This window comes from Hyla sarda, unplaced genomic scaffold, assembly GCF_029499605.1.
Source record: "Hyla sarda isolate aHylSar1 unplaced genomic scaffold, aHylSar1.hap1 scaffold_506, whole genome shotgun sequence".
In the NCBI taxonomy this organism is placed as follows: Eukaryota; Metazoa; Chordata; class Amphibia; order Anura; family Hylidae; genus Hyla; species Hyla sarda.
Window position 1 is genome coordinate 206293 of NW_026610517.1, and position 22079 is coordinate 228371.

Here is a 22079-nt window from a genome sequence, read left to right on the forward strand (position 1 = left end):
ATGCATGGTCAATGTACAGCAATGACACACCTGTGTGAACAGCCAGGAGACCCCCCCCATGTTATGTTACATAGTTACATAGTTAGTACGGTCGAAAAAAGACATATGTCCATCAAGTTCAACCAGGGAATTAAGGGGTAGGGGTGTGGCGCGATATTGGGGAAGGGATGAGATTTTATATTTCTTCATAAGCATTAATCTTATTTTGTCAATTAGGAACATTCAGCACCCACCCGCTATCAAGGCAGCTGCCTATCATGTCATGCCCTACCTGCACAGGTGTGCTGGCTACTCAAATGATCCAATTAAGGAGGCCATTTAGTCAGCAGCAGCAGAAGTCCTGTGCCTGGACGCTCCAACAGCGGCCAGACACAAGCAGAAGCAGAAGCAGCAGAAGCAGCAGCAGCACCACCTTTTGTTTTTTGGCTGCAGCAGCAGCAGCAAGGCCCACAGGGCTGGCTAGCTGGCTAGCCAGCAAGCAGGTAGCAATGAAAGTAGGAATCTTTCTTTTTAACCCTGTAAGGGGGTGGTGCACTGTACCCGAAGATACTGCCATATCGGGTCAATGCATAGGGCGACGGAAGCAAGCTTCGAAATCGGCCCCCGTTCTCAAAAATCCATTTAATATATGGTCCCCAGATAGGGGACGTATCAGATATTAAACTGATAAGAACAGATACTACACTTGATCTTAGCCAAAAGGCCGAGAAGCGATAACCGTGAAAGGGGCGGGCCCAACAAGGTCCCCTTCATGGGCACTATCACTGCTTGCTGTCAGGGAGGCTGCCAGACAATTTTCCATGCACACTCTGGGCTGGGGGGCAGTCAACCACCAGTACACACAGCAGAACCTAAACCCATACCATTATTGCTAAGCAGCAAGACAGGGGCCCATTGCACTCCCACGGGGCCTTTTTAAATGCAATCCATAACCCGGATTTGCCAGGAACCCTTCTTACTCCTCCTACTTGCATGTGACACTGGGCTTAGGATCTGCATAGGAAACACACACACAAGCACACACCTACCTTTGTTGCCTGCAGATGCCTCCTTGGCTGTCCCCAAACGGTATCAAACCAACACCCACGGGAAGCTGTAAGCATAGAGGACATGCCTGCACCCCATTGGACTTACCTGTGTGGGTTAAATCCGGGTTATTTGACAACCTATGGCGGTGATGGTTCTGCTCAGGCAGAGCAGTGCTGATGCTCCTCATAAAGCTGTCGCTGCTGTGAAGGTTCTAGGTGACATCACAAATCCCTATGGTTACATACACAACAAAGCTGGGTTGTTGTTGTTTACACTCTGCAAGGCCTGTGGAAGTGAGTGACATCATAGCACTGTAGTTCTGAGGGTTCTAGATGGATGCAACAATCTCCTGTTGCTTCTATGAAGGCCATAATAGACGACATCACCAAACAGCTCCATAGTCACATACACAGCAAAGGAGAGATGTTGTTTACACCTAGTGATGTCAGTGGTATTGAGTGACATCACAGCACAGTGCTAAGGCTCCTGGGCCTGGACACAGCAGCGGCTGCAATATCTCAACGGAGAATACGTTTATATATATGTGTGTGTGTGCGCGTATATATATATATATATATATATATATATATATATATATATATATATATTTCTCCGCCGAAATCACTTTTAAACCCATTTCCACCTTTTTTTCCCTTCTCTTCCTCTTACTTTTTTTTCACGTTTTTTTACGTTTTTCTCCTTTTCGCCTCTTTTCTGGGCGTATTATTCTTCTTTTTCTTCTTTTTTTTCGTCTAATGCATACCCCATCAGTGCAGCAATGCTTATTCAATACCGCCAGCAGATGGAGACACTGGGGGATAATTTTCTAAGGATTTATACTGATTTTTCCTGTCTGAATTTGTCGCACAGAAAGTTGCAGGCCAAATATGTGTGACATTTCTGCGACTTTAGCTTCTAGAGCATTTTTACAACATTATACATAGGTGCTGAATACATAAAAAGCGACTGTTCAGCGGCAGACAAGTCGCATCGGCTGAAAGTAGGCCAGAATGTCAGTCCATGTTGGAGCAGGTTTAGATACAGTCTAAAGTATAGATCTCAAAGTCTGTGCACAGAATTTAGCAAGGGCCTTGCACCTTCTGATGCATCAGGTAGGTGCACAATAGCATAGCCTAACCCTCTGTACTTTGGTCTATATTGATGCGGGACATAGACAGCCAGCTGATGACCAATCCATTAGTGCAATGGATGGCTGGAAGCATTTGTCTTTGCCTTTGCAATACCACAGAAGCAATGCATGGTCAATGTACAGCAATGACACACCTGTGTGAACAGCCAGGAGACCCCCCCCATGTTATGTTACATAGTTACATAGTTAGTACGGTCGAAAAAAGACATATGTCCATCAAGTTCAACCAGGGAATTAAGGGGTAGGGGTGTGGCGCGATATTGGGGAAGGGATGAGATTTTATATTTCTTCATAAGCATTAATCTTATTTTGTCAATTAGGAACATTCAGCACCCACCCGCTATCAAGGCAGCTGCCTATCATGTCATGCCCTACCTGCACAGGTGTGCTGGCTACTCAAATGATCCAATTAAGGAGGCCATTTAGTCAGCAGCAGCAGAAGTCCTGTGCCTGGACGCTCCAACAGCGGCCAGACACAAGCAGAAGCAGAAGCAGCAGAAGCAGCAGCAGCACCACCTTTTGTTTTTTGGCTGCAGCAGCAGCAGCAAGGCCCACAGGGCTGGCTAGCTGGCTAGCCAGCAAGCAGGTAGCAATGAAAGTAGGAATCTTTCTTTTTAACCCTGTAAGGGGGTGGTGCACTGTACCCGAAGATACTGCCATATCGGGTCAATGCATAGGGCGACGGAAGCAAGCTTCGAAATCGGCCCCCGTTCTCAAAAATCCATTTAATATATGGTCCCCAGATAGGGGACGTATCAGATATTAAACTGATAAGAACAGATACTACACTTGATCTTAGCCAAAAGGCCGAGAAGCGATAACCGTGAAAGGGGCGGGCCCAACAAGGTCCCCTTCATGGGCACTATCACTGCTTGCTGTCAGGGAGGCTGCCAGACAATTTTCCATGCACACTCTGGGCTGGGGGGCAGTCAACCACCAGTACACACAGCAGAACCTAAACCCATACCATTATTGCTAAGCAGCAAGACAGGGGCCCATTGCACTCCCACGGGGCCTTTTTAAATGCAATCCATAACCCGGATTTGCCAGGAACCCTTCTTACTCCTCCTACTTGCATGTGACACTGGGCTTAGGATCTGCATAGGAAACACACACACAAGCACACACCTACCTTTGTTGCCTGCAGATGCCTCCTTGGCTGTCCCCAAACGGTATCAAACCAACACCCACGGGAAGCTGTAAGCATAGAGGACATGCCTGCACCCCATTGGACTTACCTGTGTGGGTTAAATCCGGGTTATTTGACAACCTATGGCGGTGATGGTTCTGCTCAGGCAGAGCAGTGCTGATGCTCCTCATAAAGCTGTCGCTGCTGTGAAGGTTCTAGGTGACATCACAAATCCCTATGGTTACATACACAACAAAGCTGGGTTGTTGTTGTTTACACTCTGCAAGGCCTGTGGAAGTGAGTGACATCATAGCACTGTAGTTCTGAGGGTTCTAGATGGATGCAACAATCTCCTGTTGCTTCTATGAAGGCCATAATAGACGACATCACCAAACAGCTCCATAGTCACATACACAGCAAAGGAGAGATGTTGTTTACACCTAGTGATGTCAGTGGTATTGAGTGACATCACAGCACAGTGCTAAGGCTCCTGGGCCTGGACACAGCAGCGGCTGCAATATCTCAACGGAGAATACGTTTATATATATGTGTGTGTGTGCGCGTATATATATATATATATATATATATATATATATATATATATATATTTCTCCGCCGAAATCACTTTTAAACCCATTTCCACCTTTTTTTCCCTTCTCTTCCTCTTACTTTTTTTTCACGTTTTTTTACGTTTTTCTCCTTTTCGCCTCTTTTCTGGGCGTATTATTCTTCTTTTTCTTCTTTTTTTTCGTCTAATGCATACCCCATCAGTGCAGCAATGCTTATTCAATACCGCCAGCAGATGGAGACACTGGGGGATAATTTTCTAAGGATTTATACTGATTTTTCCTGTCTGAATTTGTCGCACAGAAAGTTGCAGGCCAAATATGTGTGACATTTCTGCGACTTTAGCTTCTAGAGCATTTTTACAACATTATACATAGGTGCTGAATACATAAAAAGCGACTGTTCAGCGACAGACAAGTCGCATCGGCTGAAAGTAGGCCAGAATGTCAGTCCATGTTGGAGCAGGTTTAGATACAGTCTAAAGTATAGATCTCAAAGTCTGTGCACAGAATTTAGCAAGGGCCTCGCACCTTCTGATGCATCAGGTAGGTGCACAATAGCATAGCCTAACCCTCTGTACTTTGGTCTATATTGATGCGGGACATAGACAGCCAGCTGATGACCAATCCATTAGTGCAATGGATGGCTGGAAGCATTTGTCTTTGCCTTTGCAATACCACAGAAGCAATGCATGGTCAATGTACAGCAATGACACACCTGTGTGAACAGCCAGGAGACCCCCCCCATGTTATGTTACATAGTTACATAGTTAGTACGGTCGAAAAAAGACATATGTCCATCAAGTTCAACCAGGGAATTAAGGGGTAGGGGTGTGGCGCGATATTGGGGAAGGGATGAGATTTTATATTTCTTCATAAGCATTAATCTTATTTTGTCAATTAGGAACATTCAGCACCCACCCGCTATCAAGGCAGCTGCCTATCATGTCATGCCCTACCTGCACAGGTGTGCTGGCTACTCAAATGATCCAATTAAGGAGGCCATTTAGTCAGCAGCAGCAGAAGTCCTGTGCCTGGACGCTCCAACAGCGGCCAGACACAAGCAGAAGCAGAAGCAGCAGAAGCAGCAGCAGCACCACCTTTTGTTTTTTGGCTGCAGCAGCAGCAGCAAGGCCCACAGGGCTGGCTAGCTGGCTAGCCAGCAAGCAGGTAGCAATGAAAGTAGGAATCTTTCTTTTTAACCCTGTAAGGGGGTGGTGCACTGTACCCGAAGATACTGCCATATCGGGTCAATGCATAGGGCGACGGAAGCAAGCTTCGAAATCGGCCCCCGTTCTCAAAAATCCATTTAATATATGGTCCCCAGATAGGGGACGTATCAGATATTAAACTGATAAGAACAGATACTACACTTGATCTTAGCCAAAAGGCCGAGAAGCGATAACCGTGAAAGGGGCGGGCCCAACAAGGTCCCCTTCATGGGCACTATCACTGCTTGCTGTCAGGGAGGCTGCCAGACAATTTTCCATGCACACTCTGGGCTGGGGGGCAGTCAACCACCAGTACACACAGCAGAACCTAAACCCATACCATTATTGCTAAGCAGCAAGACAGGGGCCCATTGCACTCCCACGGGGCCTTTTTAAATGCAATCCATAACCCGGATTTGCCAGGAACCCTTCTTACTCCTCCTACTTGCATGTGACACTGGGCTTAGGATCTGCATAGGAAACACACACACAAGCACACACCTACCTTTGTTGCCTGCAGATGCCTCCTTGGCTGTCCCCAAACGGTATCAAACCAACACCCACGGGAAGCTGTAAGCATAGAGGACATGCCTGCACCCCATTGGACTTACCTGTGTGGGTTAAATCCGGGTTATTTGACAACCTATGGCGGTGATGGTTCTGCTCAGGCAGAGCAGTGCTGATGCTCCTCATAAAGCTGTCGCTGCTGTGAAGGTTCTAGGTGACATCACAAATCCCTATGGTTACATACACAACAAAGCTGGGTTGTTGTTGTTTACACTCTGCAAGGCCTGTGGAAGTGAGTGACATCATAGCACTGTAGTTCTGAGGGTTCTAGATGGATGCAACAATCTCCTGTTGCTTCTATGAAGGCCATAATAGACGACATCACCAAACAGCTCCATAGTCACATACACAGCAAAGGAGAGATGTTGTTTACACCTAGTGATGTCAGTGGTATTGAGTGACATCACAGCACAGTGCTAAGGCTCCTGGGCCTGGACACAGCAGCGGCTGCAATATCTCAACGGAGAATACGTTTATATATATGTGTGTGTGTGCGCGTATATATATATATATATATATATATATATATATATATATATATATATATATTTCTCCGCCGAAATCACTTTTAAACCCATTTCCACCTTTTTTTCCCTTCTCTTCCTCTTACTTTTTTTTCACGTTTTTTTACGTTTTTCTCCTTTTCGCCTCTTTTCTGGGCGTATTATTCTTCTTTTTCTTCTTTTTTTTCGTCTAATGCATACCCCATCAGTGCAGCAATGCTTATTCAATACCGCCAGCAGATGGAGACACTGGGGGATAATTTTCTAAGGATTTATACTGATTTTTCCTGTCTGAATTTGTCGCACAGAAAGTTGCAGGCCAAATATGTGTGACATTTCTGCGACTTTAGCTTCTAGAGCATTTTTACAACATTATACATAGGTGCTGAATACATAAAAAGCGACTGTTCAGCGACAGACAAGTCGCATCGGCTGAAAGTAGGCCAGAATGTCAGTCCATGTTGGAGCAGGTTTAGATACAGTCTAAAGTATAGATCTCAAAGTCTGTGCACAGAATTTAGCAAGGGCCTCACACCTTCTGATGCATCAGGTAGGTGCACAATAGCATAGCCTAACCCTCTGTACTTTGGTCTATATTGATGCGGGACATAGACAGCCAGCTGATGACCAATCCATTAGTGCAATGGATGGCTGGAAGCATTTGTCTTTGCCTTTGCAATACCACAGAAGCAATGCATGGTCAATGTACAGCAATGACACACCTGTGTGAACAGCCAGGAGACCCCCCCCATGTTATGTTACATAGTTACATAGTTAGTACGGTCGAAAAAAGACATATGTCCATCAAGTTCAACCAGGGAATTAAGGGGTAGGGGTGTGGCGCGATATTGGGGAAGGGATGAGATTTTATATTTCTTCATAAGCATTAATCTTATTTTGTCAATTAGGAACATTCAGCACCCACCCGCTATCAAGGCAGCTGCCTATCATGTCATGCCCTACCTGCACAGGTGTGCTGGCTACTCAAATGATCCAATTAAGGAGGCCATTTAGTCAGCAGCAGCAGAAGTCCTGTGCCTGGACGCTCCAACAGCGGCCAGACACAAGCAGAAGCAGAAGCAGCAGAAGCAGCAGCAGCACCACCTTTTGTTTTTTGGCTGCAGCAGCAGCAGCAAGGCCCACAGGGCTGGCTAGCTGGCTAGCCAGCAAGCAGGTAGCAATGAAAGTAGGAATCTTTCTTTTTAACCCTGTAAGGGGGTGGTGCACTGTACCCGAAGATACTGCCATATCGGGTCAATGCATAGGGCGACGGAAGCAAGCTTCGAAATCGGCCCCCGTTCTCAAAAATCCATTTAATATATGGTCCCCAGATAGGGGACGTATCAGATATTAAACTGATAAGAACAGATACTACACTTGATCTTAGCCAAAAGGCCGAGAAGCGATAACCGTGAAAGGGGCGGGCCCAACAAGGTCCCCTTCATGGGCACTATCACTGCTTGCTGTCAGGGAGGCTGCCAGACAATTTTCCATGCACACTCTGGGCTGGGGGGCAGTCAACCACCAGTACACACAGCAGAACCTAAACCCATACCATTATTGCTAAGCAGCAAGACAGGGGCCCATTGCACTCCCACGGGGCCTTTTTAAATGCAATCCATAACCCGGATTTGCCAGGAACCCTTCTTACTCCTCCTACTTGCATGTGACACTGGGCTTAGGATCTGCATAGGAAACACACACACAAGCACACACCTACCTTTGTTGCCTGCAGATGCCTCCTTGGCTGTCCCCAAACGGTATCAAACCAACACCCACGGGAAGCTGTAAGCATAGAGGACATGCCTGCACCCCATTGGACTTACCTGTGTGGGTTAAATCCGGGTTATTTGACAACCTATGGCGGTGATGGTTCTGCTCAGGCAGAGCAGTGCTGATGCTCCTCATAAAGCTGTCGCTGCTGTGAAGGTTCTAGGTGACATCACAAATCCCTATGGTTACATACACAACAAAGCTGGGTTGTTGTTGTTTACACTCTGCAAGGCCTGTGGAAGTGAGTGACATCATAGCACTGTAGTTCTGAGGGTTCTAGATGGATGCAACAATCTCCTGTTGCTTCTATGAAGGCCATAATAGACGACATCACCAAACAGCTCCATAGTCACATACACAGCAAAGGAGAGATGTTGTTTACACCTAGTGATGTCAGTGGTATTGAGTGACATCACAGCACAGTGCTAAGGCTCCTGGGCCTGGACACAGCAGCGGCTGCAATATCTCAACGGAGAATACGTTTATATATATGTGTGTGTGTGCGCGTATATATATATATATATATATATATATATATATATATATATATATTTCTCCGCCGAAATCACTTTTAAACCCATTTCCACCTTTTTTTCCCTTCTCTTCCTCTTACTTTTTTTTCACGTTTTTTTACGTTTTTCTCCTTTTCGCCTCTTTTCTGGGCGTATTATTCTTCTTTTTCTTCTTTTTTTTCGTCTAATGCATACCCCATCAGTGCAGCAATGCTTATTCAATACCGCCAGCAGATGGAGACACTGGGGGATAATTTTCTAAGGATTTATACTGATTTTTCCTGTCTGAATTTGTCGCACAGAAAGTTGCAGGCCAAATATGTGTGACATTTCTGCGACTTTAGCTTCTAGAGCATTTTTACAACATTATACATAGGTGCTGAATACATAAAAAGCGACTGTTCAGCGACAGACAAGTCGCATCGGCTGAAAGTAGGCCAGAATGTCAGTCCATGTTGGAGCAGGTTTAGATACAGTCTAAAGTATAGATCTCAAAGTCTGTGCACAGAATTTAGCAAGGGCCTCGCACCTTCTGATGCATCAGGTAGGTGCACAATAGCATAGCCTAACCCTCTGTACTTTGGTCTATATTGATGCGGGACATAGACAGCCAGCTGATGACCAATCCATTAGTGCAATGGATGGCTGGAAGCATTTGTCTTTGCCTTTGCAATACCACAGAAGCAATGCATGGTCAATGTACAGCAATGACACACCTGTGTGAACAGCCAGGAGACCCCCCCCCATGTTATGTTACATAGTTACATAGTTAGTACGGTCGAAAAAAGACATATGTCCATCAAGTTCAACCAGGGAATTAAGGGGTAGGGGTGTGGCGCGATATTGGGGAAGGGATGAGATTTTATATTTCTTCATAAGCATTAATCTTATTTTGTCAATTAGGAACATTCAGCACCCACCCGCTATCAAGGCAGCTGCCTATCATGTCATGCCCTACCTGCACAGGTGTGCTGGCTACTCAAATGATCCAATTAAGGAGGCCATTTAGTCAGCAGCAGCAGAAGTCCTGTGCCTGGACGCTCCAACAGCGGCCAGACACAAGCAGAAGCAGAAGCAGCAGAAGCAGCAGCAGCACCACCTTTTGTTTTTTGGCTGCAGCAGCAGCAGCAAGGCCCACAGGGCTGGCTAGCTGGCTAGCCAGCAAGCAGGTAGCAATGAAAGTAGGAATCTTTCTTTTTAACCCTGTAAGGGGGTGGTGCACTGTACCCGAAGATACTGCCATATCGGGTCAATGCATAGGGCGACGGAAGCAAGCTTCGAAATCGGCCCCCGTTCTCAAAAATCCATTTAATATATGGTCCCCAGATAGGGGACGTATCAGATATTAAACTGATAAGAACAGATACTACACTTGATCTTAGCCAAAAGGCCGAGAAGCGATAACCGTGAAAGGGGCGGGCCCAACAAGGTCCCCTTCATGGGCACTATCACTGCTTGCTGTCAGGGAGGCTGCCAGACAATTTTCCATGCACACTCTGGGCTGGGGGGCAGTCAACCACCAGTACACACAGCAGAACCTAAACCCATACCATTATTGCTAAGCAGCAAGACAGGGGCCCATTGCACTCCCACGGGGCCTTTTTAAATGCAATCCATAACCCGGATTTGCCAGGAACCCTTCTTACTCCTCCTACTTGCATGTGACACTGGGCTTAGGATCTGCATAGGAAACACACACACAAGCACACACCTACCTTTGTTGCCTGCAGATGCCTCCTTGGCTGTCCCCAAACGGTATCAAACCAACACCCACGGGAAGCTGTAAGCATAGAGGACATGCCTGCACCCCATTGGACTTACCTGTGTGGGTTAAATCCGGGTTATTTGACAACCTATGGCGGTGATGGTTCTGCTCAGGCAGAGCAGTGCTGATGCTCCTCATAAAGCTGTCGCTGCTGTGAAGGTTCTAGGTGACATCACAAATCCCTATGGTTACATACACAACAAAGCTGGGTTGTTGTTGTTTACACTCTGCAAGGCCTGTGGAAGTGAGTGACATCATAGCACTGTAGTTCTGAGGGTTCTAGATGGATGCAACAATCTCCTGTTGCTTCTATGAAGGCCATAATAGACGACATCACCAAACAGCTCCATAGTCACATACACAGCAAAGGAGAGATGTTGTTTACACCTAGTGATGTCAGTGGTATTGAGTGACATCACAGCACAGTGCTAAGGCTCCTGGGCCTGGACACAGCAGCGGCTGCAATATCTCAACGGAGAATACGTTTATATATATGTGTGTGTGTGCGCGTATATATATATATATATATATATATATATATATATATATATATATATATTTCTCCGCCGAAATCACTTTTAAACCCATTTCCACCTTTTTTTCCCTTCTCTTCCTCTTACTTTTTTTTCACGTTTTTTTACGTTTTTCTCCTTTTCGCCTCTTTTCTGGGCGTATTATTCTTCTTTTTCTTCTTTTTTTTCGTCTAATGCATACCCCATCAGTGCAGCAATGCTTATTCAATACCGCCAGCAGATGGAGACACTGGGGGATAATTTTCTAAGGATTTATACTGATTTTTCCTGTCTGAATTTGTCGCACAGAAAGTTGCAGGCCAAATATGTGTGACATTTCTGCGACTTTAGCTTCTAGAGCATTTTTACAACATTATACATAGGTGCTGAATACATAAAAAGCGACTGTTCAGCGACAGACAAGTCGCATCGGCTGAAAGTAGGCCAGAATGTCAGTCCATGTTGGAGCAGGTTTAGATACAGTCTAAAGTATAGATCTCAAAGTCTGTGCACAGAATTTAGCAAGGGCCTCGCACCTTCTGATGCATCAGGTAGGTGCACAATAGCATAGCCTAACCCTCTGTACTTTGGTCTATATTGATGCGGGACATAGACAGCCAGCTGATGACCAATCCATTAGTGCAATGGATGGCTGGAAGCATTTGTCTTTGCCTTTGCAATACCACAGAAGCAATGCATGGTCAATGTACAGCAATGACACACCTGTGTGAACAGCCAGGAGACCCCCCCCATGTTATGTTACATAGTTACATAGTTAGTACGGTCGAAAAAAGACATATGTCCATCAAGTTCAACCAGGGAATTAAGGGGTAGGGGTGTGGCGCGATATTGGGGAAGGGATGAGATTTTATATTTCTTCATAAGCATTAATCTTATTTTGTCAATTAGGAACATTCAGCACCCACCCGCTATCAAGGCAGCTGCCTATCATGTCATGCCCTACCTGCACAGGTGTGCTGGCTACTCAAATGATCCAATTAAGGAGGCCATTTAGTCAGCAGCAGCAGAAGTCCTGTGCCTGGACGCTCCAACAGCGGCCAGACACAAGCAGAAGCAGCAGCAGCACCACCTTTTGTTTTTTGGCTGCAGCAGCAGCAGCAAGGCCCACAGGGCTGGCTAGCTGGCTAGCCAGCAAGCAGGTAGCAATGAAAGTAGGAATCTTTCTTTTTAACCCTGTAAGGGGGTGGTGCACTGTACCCGAAGATACTGCCATATCGGGTCAATGCATAGGGCGACGGAAGCAAGCTTCGAAATCGGCCCCCGTTCTCAAAAATCCATTTAATATATGGTCCCCAGATAGGGGACGTATCAGATATTAAACTGATAAGAACAGATACTACACTTGATCTTAGCCAAAAGGCCGAGAAGCGATAACCGTGAAAGGGGCGGGCCCAACAAGGTCCCCTTCATGGGCACTATCACTGCTTGCTGTCAGGGAGGCTGCCAGACAATTTTCCATGCACACTCTGGGCTGGGGGGCAGTCAACCACCAGTACACACAGCAGAACCTAAACCCATACCATTATTGCTAAGCAGCAAGACAGGGGCCCATTGCACTCCCACGGGGCCTTTTTAAATGCAATCCATAACCCGGATTTGCCAGGAACCCTTCTTACTCCTCCTACTTGCATGTGACACTGGGCTTAGGATCTGCATAGGAAACACACACACAAGCACACACCTACCTTTGTTGCCTGCAGATGCCTCCTTGGCTGTCCCCAAACGGTATCAAACCAACACCCACGGGAAGCTGTAAGCATAGAGGACATGCCTGCACCCCATTGGACTTACCTGTGTGGGTTAAATCCGGGTTATTTGACAACCTATGGCGGTGATGGTTCTGCTCAGGCAGAGCAGTGCTGATGCTCCTCATAAAGCTGTCGCTGCTGTGAAGGTTCTAGGTGACATCACAAATCCCTATGGTTACATACACAACAAAGCTGGGTTGTTGTTGTTTACACTCTGCAAGGCCTGTGGAAGTGAGTGACATCATAGCACTGTAGTTCTGAGGGTTCTAGATGGATGCAACAATCTCCTGTTGCTTCTATGAAGGCCATAATAGACGACATCACCAAACAGCTCCATAGTCACATACACAGCAAAGGAGAGATGTTGTTTACACCTAGTGATGTCAGTGGTATTGAGTGACATCACAGCACAGTGCTAAGGCTCCTGGGCCTGGACACAGCAGCGGCTGCAATATCTCAACGGAGAATACGTTTATATATATGTGTGTGTGTGCGCGTATATATATATATATATATATATATATATATATATATATATATATATATATTTCTCCGCCGAAATCACTTTTAAACCCATTTCCACCTTTTTTTCCCTTCTCTTCCTCTTACTTTTTTTTCACGTTTTTTTACGTTTTTCTCCTTTTCGCCTCTTTTCTGGGCGTATTATTCTTCTTTTTCTTCTTTTTTTTCGTCTAATGCATACCCCATCAGTGCAGCAATGCTTATTCAATACCGCCAGCAGATGGAGACACTGGGGGATAATTTTCTAAGGATTTATACTGATTTTTCCTGTCTGAATTTGTCGCACAGAAAGTTGCAGGCCAAATATGTGTGACATTTCTGCGACTTTAGCTTCTAGAGCATTTTTACAACATTATACATAGGTGCTGAATACATAAAAAGCGACTGTTCAGCGACAGACAAGTCGCATCGGCTGAAAGTAGGCCAGAATGTCAGTCCATGTTGGAGCAGGTTTAGATACAGTCTAAAGTATAGATCTCAAAGTCTGTGCACAGAATTTAGCAAGGGCCTCGCACCTTCTGATGCATCAGGTAGGTGCACAATAGCATAGCCTAACCCTCTGTACTTTGGTCTATATTGATGCGGGACATAGACAGCCAGCTGATGACCAATCCATTAGTGCAATGGATGGCTGGAAGCATTTGTCTTTGCCTTTGCAATACCACAGAAGCAATGCATGGTCAATGTACAGCAATGACACACCTGTGTGAACAGCCAGGAGACCCCCCCCATGTTATGTTACATAGTTACATAGTTAGTACGGTCGAAAAAAGACATATGTCCATCAAGTTCAACCAGGGAATTAAGGGGTAGGGGTGTGGCGCGATATTGGGGAAGGGATGAGATTTTATATTTCTTCATAAGCATTAATCTTATTTTGTCAATTAGGAACATTCAGCACCCACCCGCTATCAAGGCAGCTGCCTATCATGTCATGCCCTACCTGCACAGGTGTGCTGGCTACTCAAATGATCCAATTAAGGAGGCCATTTAGTCAGCAGCAGCAGAAGTCCTGTGCCTGGACGCTCCAACAGCGGCCAGACACAAGCAGAAGCAGAAGCAGCAGAAGCAGCAGCAGCACCACCTTTTGTTTTTTGGCTGCAGCAGCAGCAGCAAGGCCCACAGGGCTGGCTAGCTGGCTAGCCAGCAAGCAGGTAGCAATGAAAGTAGGAATCTTTCTTTTTAACCCTGTAAGGGGGTGGTGCACTGTACCCGAAGATACTGCCATATCGGGTCAATGCATAGGGCGACGGAAGCAAGCTTCGAAATCGGCCCCCGTTCTCAAAAATCCATTTAATATATGGTCCCCAGATAGGGGACGTATCAGATATTAAACTGATAAGAACAGATACTACACTTGATCTTAGCCAAAAGGCCGAGAAGCGATAACCGTGAAAGGGGCGGGCCCAACAAGGTCCCCTTCATGGGCACTATCACTGCTTGCTGTCAGGGAGGCTGCCAGACAATTTTCCATGCACACTCTGGGCTGGGGGGCAGTCAACCACCAGTACACACAGCAGAACCTAAACCCATACCATTATTGCTAAGCAGCAAGACAGGGGCCCATTGCACTCCCACGGGGCCTTTTTAAATGCAATCCATAACCCGGATTTGCCAGGAACCCTTCTTACTCCTCCTACTTGCATGTGACACTGGGCTTAGGATCTGCATAGGAAACACACACACAAGCACACACCTACCTTTGTTGCCTGCAGATGCCTCCTTGGCTGTCCCCAAACGGTATCAAACCAACACCCACGGGAAGCTGTAAGCATAGAGGACATGCCTGCACCCCATTGGACTTACCTGTGTGCGTTAAATCCGGGTTATTTGACAACCTATGGCGGTGATGGTTCTGCTCAGGCAGAGCAGTGCTGATGCTCCTCATAAAGCTGTCGCTGCTGTGAAGGTTCTAGGTGACATCACAAATCCCTATGGTTACATACACAACAAAGCTGGGTTGTTGTTGTTTACACTCTGCAAGGCCTGTGGAAGTGAGTGACATCATAGCACTGTAGTTCTGAGGGTTCTAGATGGATGCAACAATCTCCTGTTGCTTCTATGAAGGCCATAATAGACGACATCACCAAACAGCTCCATAGTCACATACACAGCAAAGGAGAGATGTTGTTTACACCTAGTGATGTCAGTGGTATTGAGTGACATCACAGCACAGTGCTAAGGCTCCTGGGCCTGGACACAGCAGCGGCTGCAATATCTCAACGGAGAATACGTTTATATATATGTGTGTGTGTGCGCGTATATATATATATATATATATATATATATATATATATATATATATTTCTCCGCCGAAATCACTTTTAAACCCATTTCCACCTTTTTTTCCCTTCTCTTCCTCTTACTTTTTTTTCACGTTTTTTTACGTTTTTCTCCTTTTCGCCTCTTTTCTGGGCGTATTATTCTTCTTTTTCTTCTTTTTTTTCGTCTAATGCATACCCCATCAGTGCAGCAATGCTTATTCAATACCGCCAGCAGATGGAGACACTGGGGGATAATTTTCTAAGGATTTATACTGATTTTTCCTGTCTGAATTTGTCGCACAGAAAGTTGCAGGCCAAATATGTGTGACATTTCTGCGACTTTAGCTTCTAGAGCATTTTTACAACATTATACATAGGTGCTGAATACATAAAAAGCGACTGTTCAGCGACAGACAAGTCGCATCGGCTGAAAGTAGGCCAGAATGTCAGTCCATGTTGGAGCAGGTTTAGATACAGTCTAAAGTATAGATCTCAAAGTCTGTGCACAGAATTTAGCAAGGGCCTCGCACCTTCTGATGCATCAGGTAGGTGCACAATAGCATAGCCTAACCCTCTGTACTTTGGTCTATATTGATGCGGGACATAGACAGCCAGCTGATGACCAATCCATTAGTGCAATGGATGGCTGGAAGCATTTGTCTTTGCCTTTGCAATACCACAGAAGCAATGCATGGTCAATGTACAGCAATGACACACCTGTGTGAACAGCCAGGAGACCCCCCCCATGTTATGTTACATAGTTACATAGTTAGTACGGTCGAAAAAAGACATATGTCCATCAAGTTCAACCAGGGAATTAAGGGGTAGGGGTGTGGCGCGATATTGGGGAAGGGATGAGATTTTATATTTCTTCATAAGCATTAATCTTATTTTGTCAATTAGGAACATTCAGCACCCACCCGCTATCAAGGCAGCTGCCTATCATGTCATGCCCTACCTGCACAGGTGTGCTGGCTACTCAAATGATCCAATTAAGGAGGCCATTTAGTCAGCAGCAGCAGAAGTCCTGTGCCTGGACGCTCCAACAGCGGCCAGACACAAGCAGAAGCAGAAGCAGCAGAAGCAGCAGCAGCACCACCTTTTGTTTTTTGGCTGCAGCAGCAGCAGCAAGGCCCACAGGGCTGGCTAGCTGGCTAGCCAGCAAGCAGGTAGCAATGAAAGTAGGAATCTTTCTTTTTAACCCTGTAAGGGGGTGGTGCACTGTACCCGAAGATACTGCCATATCGGGTCAATGCATAGGGCGACGGAAGCAAGCTTCGAAATCGGCCCCCGTTCTCAAAAATCCATTTAATATATGGTCCCCAGATAGGGGACGTATCAGATATTAAACTGATAAGAACAGATACTACACTTGATCTTAGCCAAAAGGCCGAGAAGCGATAACCGTGAAAGGGGCGGGCCCAACAAGGTCCCCTTCATGGGCACTATCACTGCTTGCTGTCAGGGAGGCTGCCAGACAATTTTCCATGCACACTCTGGGCTGGGGGGCAGTCAACCACCAGTACACACAGCAGAACCTAAACCCATACCATTATTGCTAAGCAGCAAGACAGGGGTCCATTGCACTCCCACGGGGCCTTTTTAAATGCAATCCATAACCCGGATTTGCCAGGAACCCTTCTTACTCCTCCTACTTGCATGTGACACTGGGCTTAGGATCTGCATAGGAAACACACACACAAGCACACACCTACCTTTGTTGCCTGCAGATGCCTCCTTGGCTGTCCCCAAACGGTATCAAACCAACACCCACGGGAAGCTGTAAGCATAGAGGACATGCCTGCACCCCATTGGACTTACCTGTGTGGGTTAAATCCGGGTTATTTGACAACCTATGGCGGTGATGGTTCTGCTCAGGCAGAGCAGTGCTGATGCTCCTCATAAAGCTGTCGCTGCTGTGAAGGTTCTAGGTGACATCACAAATCCCTATGGTTACATACACAACAAAGCTGGGTTGTTGTTGTTTACACTCTGCAAGGCCTGTGGAAGTGAGTGACATCATAGCACTGTAGTTCTGAGGGTTCTAGATGGATGCAACAATCTCCTGTTGCTTCTATGAAGGCCATAATAGACGACATCACCAAACAGCTCCATAGTCACATACACAGCAAAGGAGAGATGTTGTTTACACCTAGTGATGTCAGTGGTATTGAGTGACATCACAGCACAGTGCTAAGGCTCCTGGGCCTGGACACAGCAGCGGCTGCAATATCTCAACGGAGAATACGTTTATATATATGTGTGTGTGTGCGCGTATATATATATATATATATATATATATATATATATATATATATTTCTCCGCCGAAATCACTTTTAAACCCATTTCCACCTTTTTTTCCCTTCTCTTCCTCTTACTTTTTTTTCACGTTTTTTTACGTTTTTCTCCTTTTCGCCTCTTTTCTGGGCGTATTATTCTTCTTTTTCTTCTTTTTTTTCGTCTAATGCATACCCCATCAGTGCAGCAATGCTTATTCAATACCGCCAGCAGATGGAGACACTGGGGGATAATTTTCTAAGGATTTATACTGATTTTTCCTGTCTGAATTTGTCGCACAGAAAGTTGCAGGCCAAATATGTGTGACATTTCTGCGACTTTAGCTTCTAGAGCATTTTTACAACATTATACATAGGTGCTGAATACATAAAAAGCGACTGTTCAGCGACAGACAAGTCGCATCGGCTGAAAGTAGGCCAGAATGTCAGTCCATGTTGGAGCAGGTTTAGATACAGTCTAAAGTATAGATCTCAAAGTCTGTGCACAGAATTTAGCAAGGGCCTCGCACCTTCTGATGCATCAGGTAGGTGCACAATAGCATAGCCTAACCCTCTGTACTTTGGTCTATATTGATGCGGGACATAGACAGCCAGCTGATGACCAATCCATTAGTGCAATGGATGGCTGGAAGCATTTGTCTTTGCCTTTGCAATACCACAGAAGCAATGCATGGTCAATGTACAGCAATGACACACCTGTGTGAACAGCCAGGAGACCCCCCCCATGTTATGTTACATAGTTACATAGTTAGTACGGTCGAAAAAAGACATATGTCCATCAAGTTCAACCAGGGAATTAAGGGGTAGGGGTGTGGCGCGATATTGGGGAAGGGATGAGATTTTATATTTCTTCATAAGCATTAATCTTATTTTGTCAATTAGGAACATTCAGCACCCACCCGCTATCAAGGCAGCTGCCTATCATGTCATGCCCTACCTGCACAGGTGTGCTGGCTACTCAAATGATCCAATTAAGGAGGCCATTTAGTCAGCAGCAGCAGAAGTCCTGTGCCTGGACGCTCCAACAGCGGCCAGACACAAGCAGAAGCAGAAGCAGCAGAAGCAGCAGCAGCACCACCTTTTGTTTTTTGGCTGCAGCAGCAGCAGCAAGGCCCACAGGGCTGGCTAGCTGGCTAGCCAGCAAGCAGGTAGCAATGAAAGTAGGAATCTTTCTTTTTAACCCTGTAAGGGGGTGGTGCACTGTACCCGAAGATACTGCCATATCGGGTCAATGCATAGGGCGACGGAAGCAAGCTTCGAAATCGGCCCCCGTTCTCAAAAATCCATTTAATATATGGTCCCCAGATAGGGGACGTATCAGATATTAAACTGATAAGAACAGATACTACACTTGATCTTAGCCAAAAGGCCGAGAAGCGATAACCGTGAAAGGGGCGGGCCCAACAAGGTCCCCTTCATGGGCACTATCACTGCTTGCTGTCAGGGAGGCTGCCAGACAATTTTCCATGCACACTCTGGGCTGGGGGGCAGTCAACCACCAGTACACACAGCAGAACCTAAACCCATACCATTATTGCTAAGCAGCAAGACAGGGGCCCATTGCACTCCCACGGGGCCTTTTTAAATGCAATCCATAACCCGGATTTTCCAGGAACCCTTCTTACTCCTCCTACTTGCATGTGACACTGGGCTTAGGATCTGCATAGGAAACACACACACAAGCACACACCTACCTTTGTTGCCTGCAGATGCCTCCTTGGCTGTCCCCAAACGGTATCAAACCAACACCCACGGGAAGCTGTAAGCATAGAGGACATGCCTGCACCCCATTGGACTTACCTGTGTGGGTTAAATCCGGGTTATTTGACAACCTATGGCGGTGATGGTTCTGCTCAGGCAGAGCAGTGCTGATGCTCCTCATAAAGCTGTCGCTGCTGTGAAGGTTCTAGGTGACATCACAAATCCCTATGGTTACATACACAACAAAGCTGGGTTGTTGTTGTTTACACTCTGCAAGGCCTGTGGAAGTGAGTGACATCATAGCACTGTAGTTCTGAGGGTTCTAGATGGATGCAACAATCTCCTGTTGCTTCTATGAAGGCCATAATAGACGACATCACCAAACAGCTCCATAGTCACATACACAGCAAAGGAGAGATGTTGTTTACACCTAGTGATGTCAGTGGTATTGAGTGACATCACAGCACAGTGCTAAGGCTCCTGGGCCTGGACACAGCAGCGGCTGCAATATCTCAACGGAGAATACGTTTATATATATGTGTGTGTGTGCGCGTATATATATATATATATATATATATATATATATATATATATATATATTTCTCCGCCGAAATCACTTTTAAACCCATTTCCACCTTTTTTTCCCTTCTCTTCCTCTTACTTTTTTTTCACGTTTTTTTACGTTTTTCTCCTTTTCGCCTCTTTTCTGGGCGTATTATTCTTCTTTTTCTTCTTTTTTTTCGTCTAATGCATACCCCATCAGTGCAGCAATGCTTATTCAATACCGCCAGCAGATGGAGACACTGGGGGATAATTTTCTAAGGATTTATACTGATTTTTCCTGTCTGAATTTGTCGCACAGAAAGTTGCAGGCCAAATATGTGTGACATTTCTGCGACTTTAGCTTCTAGAGCATTTTTACAACATTATACATAGGTGCTGAATACATAAAAAGCGACTGTTCAGCGACAGACAAGTCGCATCGGCTGAAAGTAGGCCAGAATGTCAGTCCATGTTGGAGCAGGTTTAGATACAGTCTAAAGTATAGATCTCAAAGTCTGTGCACAGAATTTAGCAAGGGCCTCGCACCTTCTGATGCATCAGGTAGGTGCACAATAGCATAGCCTAACCCTCTGTACTTTGGTCTATATTGATGCGGGACATAGACAGCCAGCTGATGACCAATCCATTAGTGCAATGGATGGCTGGAAGCATTTGTCTTTGCCTTTGCAATACCACAGAAGCAATGCATGGTCAATGTACAGCAATGACACACCTGTGTGAACAGCCAGGAGACCCCCCCCATGTTATGTTACATAGTTACATAGTTAGTACGGTCGAAAAAAGACATATGTCCATCAAGTTCAACCAGGGAATTAAGGGGTAGGGGTGTGGCGCGATATTGGGGAAGGGATGAGATTTTATATTTCTTCATAAGCATTAATCTTATTTTGTCAATTAGGAACATTCAGCACCCACCCGCTATCAAGGCAGCTGCCTATCATGTCATGCCCTACCTGCACAGGTGTGCTGGCTACTCAAATGATCCAATTAAGGAGGCCATTTAGTCAGCAGCAGCAGAAGTCCTGTGCCTGGACGCTCCAACAGCGGCCAGACACAAGCAGAAGCAGAAGCAGCAGAAGCAGCAGCAGCACCACCTTTTGTTTTTTGGCTGCAGCAGCAGCAGCAAGGCCCACAGGGCTGGCTAGCTGGCTAGCCAGCAAGCAGGTAGCAATGAAAGTAGGAATCTTTCTTTTTAACCCTGTAAGGGGGTTGTGCACTGTACCCGAAGATACTGCCATATCGGGTCAATGCATAGGGCGACGGAAGCAAGCTTCGAAATCGGCCCCCGTTCTCAAAAATCCATTTAATATATGGTCCCCAGATAGGGGACGTATCAGATATTAAACTGATAAGAACAGATACTACACTTGATCTTAGCCAAAAGGCCGAGAAGCGATAACCGTGAAAGGGGCGGGCCCAACAAGGTCCCCTTCATGGGCACTATCACTGCTTGCTGTCAGGGAGGCTGCCAGACAATTTTCCATGCACACTCTGGGCTGGGGGGCAGTCAACCACCAGTACACACAGCAGAACCTAAACCCATACCATTATTGCTAAGCAGCAAGACAGGGGCCCATTGCACTCCCACGGGGCCTTTTTAAATGCAATCCATAACCCGGATTTGCCAGGAACCCTTCTTACTCCTCCTACTTGCATGTGACACTGGGCTTAGGATCTGCATAGGAAACACACACACAAGCACACACCTACCTTTGTTGCCTGCAGATGCCTCCTTGGCTGTCCCCAAACGGTATCAAACCAACACCCACGGGAAGCTGTAAGCATAGAGGACATGCCTGCACCCCATTGGACTTACCTGTGTGGGTTAAATCCGGGTTATTTGACAACCTATGGCGGTGATGGTTCTGCTCAGGCAGAGCAGTGCTGATGCTCCTCATAAAGCTGTCGCTGCTGTGAAGGTTCTAGGTGACATCACAAATCCCTATGGTTACATACACAACAAAGCTGGGTTGTTGTTGTTTACACTCTGCAAGGCCTGTGGAAGTGAGTGACATCATAGCACTGTAGTTCTGAGGGTTCTAGATGGATGCAACAATCTCCTGTTGCTTCTATGAAGGCCATAATAGACGACATCACCAAACAGCTCCATAGTCACATACACAGCAAAGGAGAGATGTTGTTTACACCTAGTGATGTCAGTGGTATTGAGTGACATCACAGCACAGTGCTAAGGCTCCTGGGCCTGGACACAGCAGCGGCTGCAATATCTCAACGGAGAATACG

General features: G+C 46.1%; 10 non-coding genes across 10 annotated transcripts; all 10 read right to left on the reverse strand.

Annotated features, from left to right (window-relative positions):
• Positions 1-524: 524 nt before the first annotated feature.
• Positions 525-715, reverse strand: LOC130337724 (U2 spliceosomal RNA). The gene has a single exon (XR_008878563.1). It is a non-coding gene; the product is annotated as a U2 spliceosomal RNA (small nuclear RNA).
• Positions 716-2807: 2092 nt separating this feature from the next.
• Positions 2808-2998, reverse strand: LOC130337725 (U2 spliceosomal RNA). The gene has a single exon (XR_008878564.1). It is a non-coding gene; the product is annotated as a U2 spliceosomal RNA (small nuclear RNA).
• A 2088-nt stretch (positions 2999-5086) lies between these two features.
• Positions 5087-5277, reverse strand: LOC130337726 (U2 spliceosomal RNA). The gene has a single exon (XR_008878565.1). It is a non-coding gene; the product is annotated as a U2 spliceosomal RNA (small nuclear RNA).
• A 2094-nt stretch (positions 5278-7371) lies between these two features.
• On the reverse strand, positions 7372-7562 carry LOC130337728 (U2 spliceosomal RNA). The gene has a single exon (XR_008878566.1). It is a non-coding gene; the product is annotated as a U2 spliceosomal RNA (small nuclear RNA).
• A 2089-nt stretch (positions 7563-9651) lies between these two features.
• On the reverse strand, positions 9652-9842 carry LOC130337729 (U2 spliceosomal RNA). Its single transcript, XR_008878567.1, has one exon. It is a non-coding gene; the product is annotated as a U2 spliceosomal RNA (small nuclear RNA).
• A 2077-nt stretch (positions 9843-11919) lies between these two features.
• Positions 11920-12110, reverse strand: LOC130337730 (U2 spliceosomal RNA). Its single transcript, XR_008878568.1, has one exon. It is a non-coding gene; the product is annotated as a U2 spliceosomal RNA (small nuclear RNA).
• A 2094-nt stretch (positions 12111-14204) lies between these two features.
• LOC130337731 (U2 spliceosomal RNA) lies at positions 14205-14395 on the reverse strand. Its single transcript, XR_008878569.1, has one exon. It is a non-coding gene; the product is annotated as a U2 spliceosomal RNA (small nuclear RNA).
• A 2088-nt stretch (positions 14396-16483) lies between these two features.
• On the reverse strand, positions 16484-16674 carry LOC130337732 (U2 spliceosomal RNA). Its single transcript, XR_008878570.1, has one exon. It is a non-coding gene; the product is annotated as a U2 spliceosomal RNA (small nuclear RNA).
• A 2086-nt stretch (positions 16675-18760) lies between these two features.
• LOC130337733 (U2 spliceosomal RNA) lies at positions 18761-18951 on the reverse strand. Its single transcript, XR_008878571.1, has one exon. It is a non-coding gene; the product is annotated as a U2 spliceosomal RNA (small nuclear RNA).
• Positions 18952-21041: 2090 nt separating this feature from the next.
• Positions 21042-21232, reverse strand: LOC130337741 (U2 spliceosomal RNA). The gene has a single exon (XR_008878578.1). It is a non-coding gene; the product is annotated as a U2 spliceosomal RNA (small nuclear RNA).
• Between the last annotated feature and the right edge of the window lie 847 nt (positions 21233-22079).